This window comes from Nipponia nippon, unplaced genomic scaffold, assembly GCF_047370975.1.
Source record: "Nipponia nippon isolate SJK-2023a ecotype South Korea unplaced genomic scaffold, ASM4737097v1 scaffold_1, whole genome shotgun sequence".
Taxonomy (NCBI): Eukaryota; Metazoa; Chordata; class Aves; order Pelecaniformes; family Threskiornithidae; genus Nipponia; species Nipponia nippon.
In genome coordinates this window covers 75,956,937-75,970,810 of record NW_028262290.1, presented here as the reverse complement: position 1 = coordinate 75,970,810, position 13,874 = coordinate 75,956,937, and the positions used below count along the sequence as shown (strand labels likewise).

The 13,874-nt window shown below is 46.6% G+C and overlaps 1 protein-coding gene across 5 annotated transcripts in view; it reads right to left on the bottom strand.

Annotated features, from left to right (window-relative positions):
- COBL (cordon-bleu WH2 repeat protein) overlaps positions 1 to 13,874 on the bottom strand; it is a 223,226-nt gene that overhangs the window by 39,248 nt on the left and 170,104 nt on the right. For 2 of the 5 annotated variants that reach the window (XR_015705259.1, XR_015705263.1), the window contains 5 exons: positions 12,267 to 12,701; positions 12,023 to 12,148; positions 9,232 to 9,325; positions 7,523 to 7,628; positions 5,024 to 5,237 (listed from right to left, as the gene is read on the bottom strand). The gene's annotated coding sequence lies outside the window, so the exon portion shown is untranslated. Of the gene's footprint in view, positions 1 to 5,023; positions 5,238 to 7,522; positions 7,629 to 9,231; positions 9,326 to 12,022; positions 12,149 to 12,266; positions 12,702 to 13,189; positions 13,280 to 13,874 lie in introns of those variants that run through there. The other 3 variants (XR_015705261.1, XR_015705262.1, XR_015705265.1) reach the window with 3 other exon arrangements.

Genomic DNA, 13,874 nt, shown 5'->3' with positions numbered 1-13,874 from the left:
CCGAGCCTGTGCATCCCTTTGTGTGCAAACAGAGTCTTTGTGTGACCATTGGTACCATGAATACTTTCTCCATCAACCTTCCTCTGGCAAGTTTTTAACAAAGGTCTCCAGGTTGCAGAACTGCTTTGCCCTAGCAAGGTGGCCACCACGGTGTTGGTAAACAGCAACAAAAAATTCAGGAATACTTCCTAAATTCTCTTCCTAATTAGGAAGCAAGCCCCTGAGCAGGGCTTTGGACCAGCCACTCTCTGCCAGAGCTGTCACGATGGGAAAATATATTGTCCCTGAACAGATCCTGCCTGACAGTAGGGACTGAAAACAGTGCTTTGCTGGAGCTTGCCTCCCTCCCACAGCCCTCACCGGAGAGTCTCCCCTCCCACGGCTTCCCACCAGGTCTCCCACTGCCCTGTTGGGCTGGGGGTGCCGTCTGCTTCCCCCCAAGGCACAACTGCCAGGGGCAGAGGGCTGGTGCCACACAGATCCAGCGCCAAAACTGCCTGTCCCTTCCCTGTCCCCTCCCTTCATTTCCCTGGGGGGGAAAGGAGACCTCGCTCAGGGCTGGGGCACAACCAGTGACTTCCCAGTCCTGTCCCAGCCTAGCATCACTCCACTCTTCCTCAGCTCACACAGGGGTTTATTTTTCTCACTTAACTCTCTTGGGGGGTGGAAAACCTTCTTCCTAATTCATTTAGCCCCTGTGCCTGGCCCCAAGCCCTCTCCCACCCAGCATGCCCAGCCCCTGCCCATACCTCCAACCTCCTTCTGATGCAGAAATGCCTCACCTACCCCAGAGCATCGTCCTGCTCTTCGTGGACTTGAAGAAGGGGCAGCAGAGCTGAGCTGGGATTAAAACCAAGCAGATACGAATGCCACAGAGCACTGTGTTTCTTGTGTGGTGACTTTTTCCATTGCTGCTTGCAAACTGTGTGATCCCACCATGAGGAGTAAGTCTGGGCAGACGCTCCATGCAAGGCAACTCCAGCGCAACCACCTTTCCTCATCCCTATGCACAGGCTACACCCAGCACTGAGGCCCAACCAAAATATTTTAGCACAGGAGTGCTGCAAAGAGCTCAGCCATGTGGTCATTTGGTTATAAAGATGTGAGAAGTGCCAGTGCAAGATGATGGGGACAGGATTTCCCGACTCCCATTGTGCTGCCTGGTGGCTTCTCTGTTGAAAGTCAACAAAGAGAAAGGGGTCCCCATCCCCATCCTTGCACACTGTATGCCTGACTGCGGTTACTACCGTCTCTACTTTGCTTCAGAAGCAGTGATTAAACTATCCATGAGTATATATTTGTGATGGTACGCAGTAAATCAAATATCCATTTGGGCTTGACATGTCTGGTCTTCTAATGAGCTTGAAGTATTTGATGTTGACAGCTCGGGATCTTATTATGAGTTTAGCATTGTGGGATTGTTTTTTTTTTTTTTCTTTTTCTGTTCTCAGCCCATCGCCTGGGTATAGTGATATCATTTGAAGCCCAGCTTTCATTTTTGAAACGGTAGTTCTGAGTCACCCTGATTGCACTGAAAGGACTCCAAAACTAAAAAAGAAACAGAGAAACTAAAATACATACTTTTAAAATAAGAGAGGTTTAAATTAAGCTCATTCATTTGGGAGAATAACCCAATGTACTTTTTAGTTACTTGGGCTGGTGAGATGAAATGTATCTCTCCATCTTGTTTCAGAAGCTCAAGTATTTTCCTGATGTGATTGAATCATTTAAGATATACCAGTATTCATCCAAAGTCACTGGAAACCCCGGTCCAGCAATCCTGGGGAAAGTGGGGCTGGAGGAACCAGGGCACAGCGGTGAGAGGTGACCCAGCCACCAGGGCAGCCGTGAGCAGGAGCAGTGATGCGGGTGGACTTGAGCACAGACCCCTGCGGCCGGCCCCGAGGCTTGTATCGAGGGGGAGGGCAGTGAGCCGAGGGTGGCTGTGCAGGGCCACGGGATGTGTGTTTGCATGTTTGTGTGGCAGAAGTTGTGGATTTGCAGGGGAGCATGTCCCTGAGTCCTGGAGGTCACACATGGGGAAGCGTTTTTCCTTGAGTACTGGGGGAAGGAAAGTGGCAAGAGACGCTTTCATTGCAGCTAAGTGCCAGAGACTCCAGGAAAAAAACAGGAGGTTTTACTGATGCATGGGGCAGGAATGAACCAATGCAAGTTGTTAGAACAGGAGCAGACACAGGCTGCTGATGTGGGAAAGGGACATTGTCTAAAGGAGGTGGAAGAAAGGGTCAATATACCCTAGATCAAACAAGTGGCATGGCTGTAAGGAGTGATGAGGTATCTGGAGGCAAGACGGAGGGACAGGAGAAGAGGCACATGTTTATCCAGCTCTTCCCTCATAGGGTCATATCTATGCTGAAAATTGGTGTCAGGTTGGGGAAAGCCCTGGACCGTGTGATCTCCCCAGAGCCATGGGACTGACAAGGCATCCCGTGGTGCTGACCCAGGCTGGAAAGCGCACAGCAAGCCATGGCAATCCTGCCAGCACTGCCCAGATAGGTGGCCCTGTCAGCAGCATCAGCTGGCCTTCAGCCACCTTACAGCTTGCTTGAACAAATACCTGATGGTCATTTGAGGTGCACCTGAGCTACTTTGGAGCTGGGCACTAAGGCAGCTGGAGCACGGGAGCAACCTGGGCTGATCAGTGGGACTGTGGGGTAAAACAGATGATCTCCTTCCAAGCACAGTAATTGCAGGACCCAAGGAGACGGTGGTTGGAGACCTGTGTCGTATCCCTGGCCCACACACAGCTGGGCACACTGGGCCTCCCAGGGGCAGTGCTGGCATTTCGGATGCCGCAGACAGCGACTGGCTGAGGATGGTTTAGAAGATGTAAGGCCACAGAGGTTTTCATTGATGATTATGTCCAGAATGGTTTGGTTGGTACCACGGATTGGTATTACAGATGTAGAGTGATCTGGTGGGGGTCAAAGTGCTCATCCCCTTCTGGCCCAGGATGTGGCCATAAGGTCCTGACCAAGGACCTTATGGAAACCTATATGGAGCAGTCGTTCCTGTCTCTGCCTCTTCCTGAATCTCTCTTGAGAAATAACCCTGCTCTCTCTGCCTGTCTAAACTACAGCTAGCTGTAGAGCTAACAGCATATCCCTGTAAGGGGAGCCAGCAAGGTGGCTATGGACACTGGGGCTTCACAGGAGGCAGCGCTCCTCGTCCAGAGCTGCTTCACAGAGTGGTGGGCTGCTGCACTGCGTGGACAAGCTGGGTGAGAGAGCAAGCCACCAGGGCTTTGCTGGGGCAACGCAAGAGCTTGTGGAAAAACCCCACCGTGCTCCAAGAAGTCCCGTGCTGTAATCAGCGTGGCCACGGATGGGGCGCGCTGAAGATATGTTAAAAAGCCTGCCTTGCAGATATGAGTTATAAAGAAGTGTAAAGAAGGATAGCTAGTAAAAAGCCAGGGAAGCCCTGGTACTACAGTGCTGCAAGGAAACAGCAAGTTTGGGGGTACCACCATTTTCCTTCTCCTGATACAACTCCTTGTCCAGTGTTAGGAGGAAAGGACCCTAGCTGTCACATTGCTCCCTCCACCTAGAAAGAGCTCATGCTTTAGCTTAGCCAGTATCATATGCATAATTGATGAAGTATATTAGGGAGAAAAGTTCAGGCCGCTGTGTTCAGGCCAGGACAGGAAGGCTACGAATGCTGACTCACCAGGGGCTGCCTTTACTCCAGAAGAAGAGGATTTGTCCGCACCCAGCAATTAAGATGTCATCTCTATTTGATACAGCAATCACCTCTGCAAATGCTCTACAGAGCAATTTTCCTCTACAAATGGACTTCAATCCTATTAATGCAACTATAAGAAGTTTTTCCAATATTCAGTGCAAGACTGAACCTGTACAGCATGGAAGGTGACAGCACTGAGCCTTTTCCCATCTAACAAAATACCCAGAAGACTAAAAGAAATGGTGTACAATGTGAACAAGCCTGACCTTTCTCCAGACAGCAGCAACAAATTATCAAACCGAAAAAAAGGAAAAGCAGTCCTTCTAAGAAGGAAAGTGAGCTCTGGAAACCGAGTAATTTAATGTCCTTTAATGTCTCCAGCCAAGCTTCATATCACTTGGAGCAGTAAGGAAAAAAACAGAAAAGAAAAAAAATGAAACCGCCTTTAATTCCTATGAGGAGGTCACAGAGTTTATCGTGTCCAAAGGCTTACAGCCTGGTACTGGGGCTACAAAAACCAGCAGGGAACATTCCCTCAGAAAATGATACATCTTTTCCCCTTCTGTCAGGATTTTGCTTCTTTTAATCAGATAAGATCACTTATTATATTCAGTATACTTAGAAAAGAAAGAAATATATGAGATCGGGCCTTTTATTCAACTCCTTTAAGGCCTTAAAGAGAACCATAACAAAAAATCCAGTCTACCTGCCTGACCGCTTCTCTCATCTCATAAAAGATAGGAAAGCTGTTTATATATTTTCTTTAAACCTTAGCTCAGAAATTCAGGTTCTCTCTCTCTTTCTTGTTTCTTCCAGCTCAGACTTTCAAGCATGCTTCTTTCGGGCTTACTTGATGTGAGCACTGAGGACTTGGGGGAAGCCAACCATCTGTGCCCCGTAGTGGGAGAGCCTGTGGAGTACCACCACCACTAGCAAACCAATCGTGCAGCTGAACCCAAATGTGCCCAGCTCTTTGTTTATACACATTGAACTCCCAGCAGTTGAGAGAGAAGCTTTCTTACAAAATATGTGACCTTGCCTCTTCAGCAAATGGTAGAGAAAGCTCCCAATCCACTTCATTAGTCCTCTTGGTAGGCATGAACAAGGCTATCATAAAACTACCTTACAGGTCAAAAAAATTAAGCAAACCTTTTAGGACTTCTTCATGCACTTTTAGAATAACAACAGAGGAAAAAAACCTGTCTTGAACAGAAGTTTCTATCACAGAGACATCAAAGCTTTTAAGCCTGGACTATTGTAATACAAGATGATCCTAAAAATTGCTCCAAAACAACAGCTTGTTAAGCAGGCAGGTACTTACCTGTAAGGCTGAGCAGACTACAGAGCCCATTTCTACCACAATAGCTACCAGCTATTCTGCTGCGCAAATACGCTCTTCAGCTATACGGCTGCAAGTGAGCTCAGATCTCGGCATAAGGGAGAAACCACCTCTTCAGTCCTGCTGCAGCAGCTGCCTGCCATAGGGATAAGGTTTGAACTTGCAGAGGAGAGGCAGGGCCACACCTGGGAGCTCACTGTAGTTGAAGATGAAGTCAACGAAAGTCAATGTTTAGCCCTTTTTTCAACTTGTGAGTTTTGCAGCATTTCTCCAACATTTCCAAAGGGTAGAAGAGATACAAACTGCCCATGAACACATGTTGACTAGGCTTAAACAAGGGAAGGAAGGACTGAAACAGCCTTTCAGTTGCTATTAAGACTCCAAACCTTAGTGCTAGAAAAGTGATGATCTGTGAATGGGCTCACAGTAAGTGTGGCTTGCAGCCACAGAAGGAAAAGACCCTTTCCAGCTCTATATCCCAATGGGAAATTTTGTGTTAGGAAGCTCTCAAGCTAATGGCAAACATATAGACAAGACCTGGCAAAAGGAAATGACAGCTCATAAACCATCCATATACAGCTGGAGCAAAACGTGAGCTGTGTCACTGACAAACTTTTGTCTAGGATTTAAGAGCAAGATTTACACTCTCAAGGGAGCTGCTTTGCGAGGCAAACCAGCCATGGTGGGGTTTTAAATAATCAGCCTGTGTTAGGGTAGGAGAAGGGAGGCCCAGGTCATGGAGAGCACTCGTGGCCATTCCTTCGCTACCCCCCAGCTACTGGGACTGTGCTTAAATGAGACTAAGTATGAGCAGGTCCTTGCTGTGTCCCTTTGACTGTCTTCTCTCAAATGACCCCTTATGACCATAATTACTCTAGAAATGGGCCCAGATCCCAGCTGGCTCTAGGACTGCAAGTGTAAGAAGGTCTTAAGGCCATCGTCAGTGAATCCACTCACTGAGGGACAGTGAGAGCAGCTCTGAGGCCACCCCAAAAGGTCCCACGGCACTCCAGGAGGCACGCTGCATGGGCCTGCTTTTGAAAGGTGGCTCCCTGCCCTTGCTCTGTTTGTGACTCCTACTTCCTTCCATAAGATTTGCTTGAGCATCAGAAAAATCCCTCTAGGAAGCCTGAGCCATCCAGGCAGCTGGAGAGACCTGCCACCTCCGGGAAGAAGAAAGCCAGGCTCATTCGGTTGTTTTCCAGGAGGAGCCAGGGTTATCCTGGCAGCTGACCTGGTTGCTTGCCAGGAAGAGCAGGGGAAGCTGGGGAGGGAGTTTCTAAGGCAAAACCTCAGTCTTCAGCTTAAAATGTGTGGCACAAGACCCAGGGATAAAGTTGGGCTGGGAGTCAAGATCTGAAGACAAGAAAATATTTATTGATGCTTGAGCAGTATTCACAGAGGAGAGAAGGGAGCTGTGGACTGTCACTGGTTATGGAGGGGGAGCCTGGAAGGGGTGAGGCACCGGGAAGCAATGCACCACGCTTTTTTAGACATTGCTAATGCTTCTACATGAGCCTGGGGGCTCTGGGGACAGCAGGGTTTCAGCTGACATGGGGCTGGGTGCACGATCTGGAGATTTTCAAATGAGGCTTTAATAGGTCTGTCTTGCTTATCAGTGCCTCTAAGAGCTCAGTGTTCAGATAAGCACTGCAGAGGATGCATATTCAAATAAACGTAGAGAGGACTTTTTTCATCCATCAGTTTACAGGTTTCCTTTTTAACCTCCTCAGGAGGTATGACTCCTGCCTGTATGTGTGTGTGTGTAACATCTTTCCCATTCCATCTGGGTTGTGATTAATTTAGATATAAGGCAGTCAATCTAACTCGTTCTACATATTTATTTCAATTTCTAGATACGTCATGTACAAAACGTTGTTCAGGAACATGTCTGTCAGCCTATCTTCTTTCAGCAGCTTAGTGAAGAAAGAAAAAGCAGTAGGAAAGAATATGTGGTGTTTTGAATAGTCATAATTCTTCACTTTGTCCTCTGTGGACATTTTTTTTCTTAAGCCTGCTAGTGTATCTTAAACCCATGGACTTGAAAGAACATATTATTAAAGGATTTTTGTTTCTTTTTTGCTTTCAGCAATAAAAAGATAATTGGAGGGGGAAACAACCCTATTCCTCTCATGAATAATCTTCAGCGTGGGCCAGTGACTGCTCTGTGGTTAGCGGTCTGTTGACCACCGTGGTCTGGCTGTGCTGGCTGTGAGGAGGCATGAAATTCTGAATATCTCTGACCTCTTCCCCAAGCAGCGACGCCATGAGCTCCGTCCCAGCTGCCAAGGCCTGCTCTTGCCTCCAGCATCACAGCTGGAAATGGGGCTGCTTGCAAAATGGTGGGAGCGAAGCACGCTGTGCCGCAGCTCAGCACTGCGCCAGTGGGTGCCTAGAGTAGCTTGACATGGTGGAAGGGACAAGCAACCTGCCCAAAAGACTACAACTAGCCCAAACTGGACTATTACTGAATAAGCTTACTTAGGTTGAAGTTGTCTTGTGGTTGCAGTCGGTAGTCCTCCACCACAGCCTAGTTAGTTCCCCTTAAAGGTCCTCCATTTGTGATCTCTCTTCTTCCTGAAAGGTCCTGTAAGGGGCGTCAAAGGAGAAGAACAGCTTTGTGCATCACAGAAGACCAAACTAGCTGGGTAAAATTTACCGTGGGTACAACTAGGGGGCAAGGCATGACAGTTCTGCTACTGTTACCCATTCTACATGCTTTAATCATGCACTTCTGCAGCTATTCTGTGCCTAAGCTGTCACTGCTGAGAGTGGTCCTGGTATTGCTCAGGTTATTGTGGTCCAAGGTAACATATCTATCCGTTTTTAATCATCTCATACAAGACCATGTGGGCTTTGGAACCCTTTTCTGTAAACTAGCTGTAGAGTTCAGCTGTGTGGGCCTATCTGGATTTATAGGCGACCTTCTTTTTTTGGCTAAATGGTTATTTAACGATGACATGAGAATATATTGTACTTTGCCTGCCAAATTTTTGTCTCACTCTTTTTTGGATTGTGATTGAGGTCCTGCTCCTGCTTGTGCTAAAGCTAATAACAGCTGTAGCATTTACTTAGATACTCCTGTGCCCAATGCATTTATACGAGCACTTGCTGAGGTCTTCTGGCAGTAGACAACTTGGCACCTTTAATCAACAAAAAGTGCCTCACAAACATTACCCGCAACACCTTTATGAGTCAGCAACCCACCATAAATATCTGCAGTTTCGCATCCAGGGAAGCTAGCATAGATAGGTTAAATTAATTGCCTGCTTATTATAATAGCGATATGTTAGGAGGATCACAACTGCTGCCCAAGACTTGGACCTCCCCCGTGCTTAACAAATACACAGCAGCTCAGATGCCTCCTCATTCTCTGCCAGGTTTCTTTTGAACCAGATGGGACAGGGGAGGCCAGCAGAGGGGATGGCCTGTGCAAACAAAGGACTGGAAACCGGGGCATGCAAGAATGACGGGACTTGCCCAGGGTCAGAGAGGAAGCCTGTGAGGAGGCAAAAATGTCACCCAGGCTTGCTGGGTCTCAGGACCATCCTCTGTTCCAAAGAGGGAATCACGGCCAGAAACTGCTCAGAAACCAGGAGGTTTTAGCTCCCAGCCACATATTGAGATTGTGAAATTTTGTTTCCTTTGGGTGACTGTTCCAGTTTCCCAAAAATTGCCACATGCATTGTGGAAGCTGGACTGCTACCCTTTCAGCAAAACACTTTTACTGCAACCCGGGAAAGGGCCGCAAGAGGAGCTGAGGGCTCATTACTGCGGGACACTCTACCACAGGGGAGGTGCACCTCACCATGGTCTGAAACCACTGATTTACAGCACCCTTGCAAATCTCTGGCAAGTCTTTGCCCTCTATGGGCAACCTATTTCCTCTTCAACATGAATCAGTTGTATTTGTTCTGCTGATAAAGTCTTTATCTTTCTTTCTTTCTTTGACCACGCTGGCCACCCCGACCTTGCAAAAATGAGATGAAATACCACACTGGGACCTAATGATTTAAATATGAGACTGCACATTTCATCTTGAAATTCAGATGATCTTATTAAAGTGTGTAGGGAAAGCAGACAGAAGTACAGCCTTTTGTGTTTGGTTGGGTACATGTATTATTTATGATGTAGAATGAATGACTGATTGCCTTGAATTTTGATATGTGAGGCAAATGAAGAAACGTTACCTCTTTATATGCAATGCTACAGGAAAGCGGTTTCTTCAAGCCTCTGATGTGAGAAAAGATGGATTATGGCACATTTTGTATGTTTAAGCTGCAACTGAAAGGTAAACAGGCAGAGCTGATTTAACAACGAGGACCGACAGTCATGTGTGGGGCAAATTCCACTATATTTCACAGTACAGTACCAGAGCTATATTTGCCCAGTATTTGCTGATTAAAACTTCATGCAATGGCAACGTGGTTACTGGCAGAGCAGTGACCTTCACCCCTGCAACTTGGCTTCAAGGGCTACAGAGCTTTGCAGCTGAATAATAGACTCGTGTCTCCAGAAGACCTCAGTCATAAAAACCAAGCTACTGCTCTGACTTTGTGATTTTTTCTCATAATGGCCATCAGGACAGCAGGTGAATTAATCTCTTTTTCACACCGCCAAAACGACCTCTAAATTATTAGAGGTAAAGAGAGGAAAACTGTGCATTTGTATATAGCAGGATAGGACTTGGGTCACCAACTTGCATAATCTATCAATAGCACTGTAAGTAATCACACTGTCAGCAGGTATTTAAAAAGCATTTCCACCCCATTCTTCAAGTTACCTTTCTTAGCACATACATGGAGAGGCTGACGCCATTTTTTAGTGCAGCTAGGGGCTGGGAGACATTGCCCTTCCCTCCCCTCGCCTCCCCTCCCCTCCCACAGGAGTCCTGACAGCAGGAGCTCGACTGCTTTCCAACCGCTGCTATGCACAGTTCACTCATTTTCCCGTTACATACACTGACCTACTGAGTGTCGTCTATCTTCCTTGTGTGTTTATGTAGAGCATATAAAAAAGGACAGAGCACCCACACAGATAGACTCGCACATACGTACTCTAGTGACATGAGTTTAAATATAACTGGAGTTTGCAAGGTATTTTAAGGTGAAAAGCTTCGCGTAACTGCTGACTACCCTTAAAAGTTGCATTTCTCCTTTTTTTGCCTAGCATATACTGCCTGTAAGTGATGACAACTGAACAGGCTATTCTCCTGGAGGAGAATGGCTTTCTGCTTCCACACGGTGCTGAGGGGAATTGGAGATACCCATGCGTGAGCAAGGGAAGGATGCTCATTTCCAAAGCAGAAAGACACTCAGTGACACCCTTCTGCTACCAACGCTTTATTCTTCTTCCGTAAAATGAACTTAGGCAGGCATTGTAAAATCAACTCTTCCACACTGTAACGTGTTACAAAAATTGATTCTCATTTTATCTGTCTGCTGCCTCTAGATACCAGCAAAACCATTGCCAGTCAATGCCAATTACCTGGATTATTTTACCAGCCAACAAAAGTAAATGAAAGCACCCCTCCTCCTCCTCCAGATTTTGATAGCCTGATCCAGTGGAATAACTAATACCTGAATAATCCCATTGACTTTCTGCAGCTTTTTGGCACAGCGAGGCACTGGTCACCATGAGGGCTTTTCTACACAGAAGGTGTACCACTGCGAAGGCTTGGCCACACACAAAATTGTAGCTGTACTGGTATAGTAAAAATGGTATAATTTCCCTAGGGTAGAAACAGCTATACCAGTATAAAGATGGTTGTTTATGCTGAAATTTCTATTTCCATACAAGAAGGTGAATACGCTGTACTGGTATAAAGCATCTTTGTGCCAGTACAACAGTGTCCCCCAACTAGTGGTTATATTGGTTTATCTATTTCAGTAAAAAATATCACACCTCTAATGGAAATAGTTGTACCAGTACAAAACCTGTAAGTGGACCAAGCCCGAGCAAAAACTTTCAAGACAGGCACCTTTTTTTCCCCTCAATACTATAAAAAAATCTTAATAAGTAATCTGGCTGGATTTTTTTTGAGCACTGGCTTGGACTACCTTTCAGTGCTCACTGGCAAATGTGGGTCAAATATTCAGCGGTCCAACAGGCAGGGAGGCTTCCTGGCGTGATGACAGTGCTCGCAGGGAATATCGTGCTTTAATCCTTCTTATTCTGGTTGTTTTCCCTTTTAAGCAGCGATTAATGCCCTGTGTGGAGATACTAGCGCGGCCGGGGGCCGAGCGAGGAGCCGGGCTCACTAGGGCCAGCCGAGCGCGAGGCTGGCACAACGTCCCTTCTCCTGGACCCGCCGCCTTTGGGGCCGGTTTGGGTTTCCCTGCCTGGCCCCACAGCGCAGCTGGGGGGATGAGGAGGGAGAGGACGGCGCTGACAGTCGTACCCACACCCCACGGACAGACAAAGGAGCTTCAGAAATCAGGCAGACCAAACCACACGGCAGAAGCTGTTCTCTTAAAAACAGAAAAAATGCAACCCTCATCATGCTGGAGACGGGTCTCATGATTTTGCAGGTCTGACTCATGATTCTTCATCTCCGATAATTCTGCCTCACACACTTGAAAATGAAATCTGCTCCTAGGCACAGGTCAGGCAGAGCTGGGATGTATTTCTTATAAAACCAGGCTTACGCCTTCCATTCGATATTTCACTGGCAGACTCCAGGGCTGGACTAGTTTGCTGCTCTGAAGAATAACGCTACGGGCTCTTGGGAGAAACCGCCCCTGAAAATGAACCTATTTTTTCTAATCCCACCTTTGATTGTTGCTGACAATTTACTGTCCTGGGCATATGAAGCAAATGTGCATTTTTCCCATTTTTGGTAACAGTGGAAAACTTCCTTCTGGTGAAAGGAAAAGGTAGGCGAAGGGAGCTGGTTGAAATTAGTTTTGAAATCTCATTCACTTTGCACCCTCAGTAATGTAACACGAGATCAGCATCCTGAGGAAAACAAGAAATCCTCACCTTTTGTTCCCAGTTTTGGGAACATGCAGCACGTTATTACCCTGGGTTGGGCTCTGTGCGGTCTGTTAGCGCCAGGAAAAACACTCTGAAGGTGAGGTACTGCATCTTGCTGGAGACCGCACAAACCTAAGAACAGCTCTTCTGATTCAATGCAAAAAAAAAAAGGAGAAAAAGGGCGGGGGGGGGGGGGGAAGTACAGGCTGTCCCCAAGCCCTTTTTTTGCTTGTGCAATTACTGCACTCACCAAGTTTTGACTTGTTTTAGAATCGGGATTAAAATCCCCAGCCTTTCCACTGTGAAAAGAAGGGCGAGTTGTGAGCCGGTGCTGAGGTAAGGCTTTTCCTTGAGAACAGGACTTCTCCTGTGCTGGGTCACTTCTCGGGGATTTTATTAGCCTGAAATAGTCCCCATCGCCTCCCACGCGCAGAATGTAACACAAGATCTACTTTTTCGCAGATCGTGCCCAATGATTTAGAACGTGCAAATGATTTAAAACGATCCGTGCTCCCTCCAGCCGGAGCTGCCTGCCCGGGCTGCCGTCCTGTGTTTATACAGGGGCTAATAGAAAGATCCTTGTTAAAGCGCTCAGGCGCTGCTGAAGCGGCAATATCGGGAACTCGTTTCCTCTCAGGTCTTCCCTTGGGGGTGGCGGGGAGCGTAGCTACAGGTGGGCAGGAAGCTGTAAGGGAGATACAAGCTAGTTAACAACCAGGGAACTTCTACCATGCAGAAAATCTGTTTTAAATTTAGCAGCTGTATATCCTAGCTCCCTCTTGTAGTATGTGTTTGTTGGAGATGTGTCTAGTTATAGATACAAGTACCTAGGAATATTATCTAATATTTCATATGTTATGCGTTTGGGAGAATAACTAAAAACACAAGGGTACATTAAGGTGTCTGGTATGAAAGCCAGCTGAACAGCTGCTTTCCCTGTCGCTCTGAAGCTTGAACTATACCATGAGAGGTTAGGTTTGTTTCTTATATTTCATCTATACTTACTCTATTTAGTATATAGGCCAGGAAGCTGCACGACTTGGAGAACAGGGCCAAAATACGACACAGGAGGCCCAAGCTCCAGTTTTGCCTCCGCCACTAGCACCTTGGGTGACCTCAGGCAAGTTGCCTGACTGCTTTGCTCCCGTCCTCTTCTCCTTCTGACTTCTCTAGTCTGTAAAGGTCTTTGGGGCAGGGACAGTCACTCACGTTGTGTTTGCAGAGTACCAAACGCAGCAGGGCTCAGGAGCTCAATTAAGGCTTCTATTTACAAATATAAGTAAATAGTAATATAAATAGAAGACGTTCTGCCTGCTCAGCATACCGCTGCTGCAAAGGATTAACCCATTCCAGAAGTCCAATGTCTTCTTGACCGCTTTGATGCCAGGACAAGATGAATAAAACATGCTACTCATTACTTTTAAAAAGCATTTGCATAAAATATATTGCTATATTTTACTACATTTTCCTGTTATGCAAGCCCACCTTTATGTGGTAAGATTTATTGCAAGCTAAGATTTATTGACTTATTTCAGCATGGAAATGACTATTAAGATTGACCTGTCAGCAGTTTTTAATTTAATTGCTCTTTGATCCTTCAGCCTTGAACATATTTGCATTTTCAACTAAGCATCTCTTGGCAACACTTGTAGAATATGGCAGAAGCAGCAGCTGCGATGCAGAGTCCTAAGGAAAGCCGTGAGTTTCTCCATTTCTGGACGTGTCGTGGTGTTGAATTACTGCAGCTTTTCAATCTCACTTTATCCTTACAAGCCTGCTTTTGGGTGGCAATAAAGTTGCTCTTTGTTTTCATTTCCTAATCTTTTAATCCCCCTCTAAGCACAGAAGAGGTAGAACC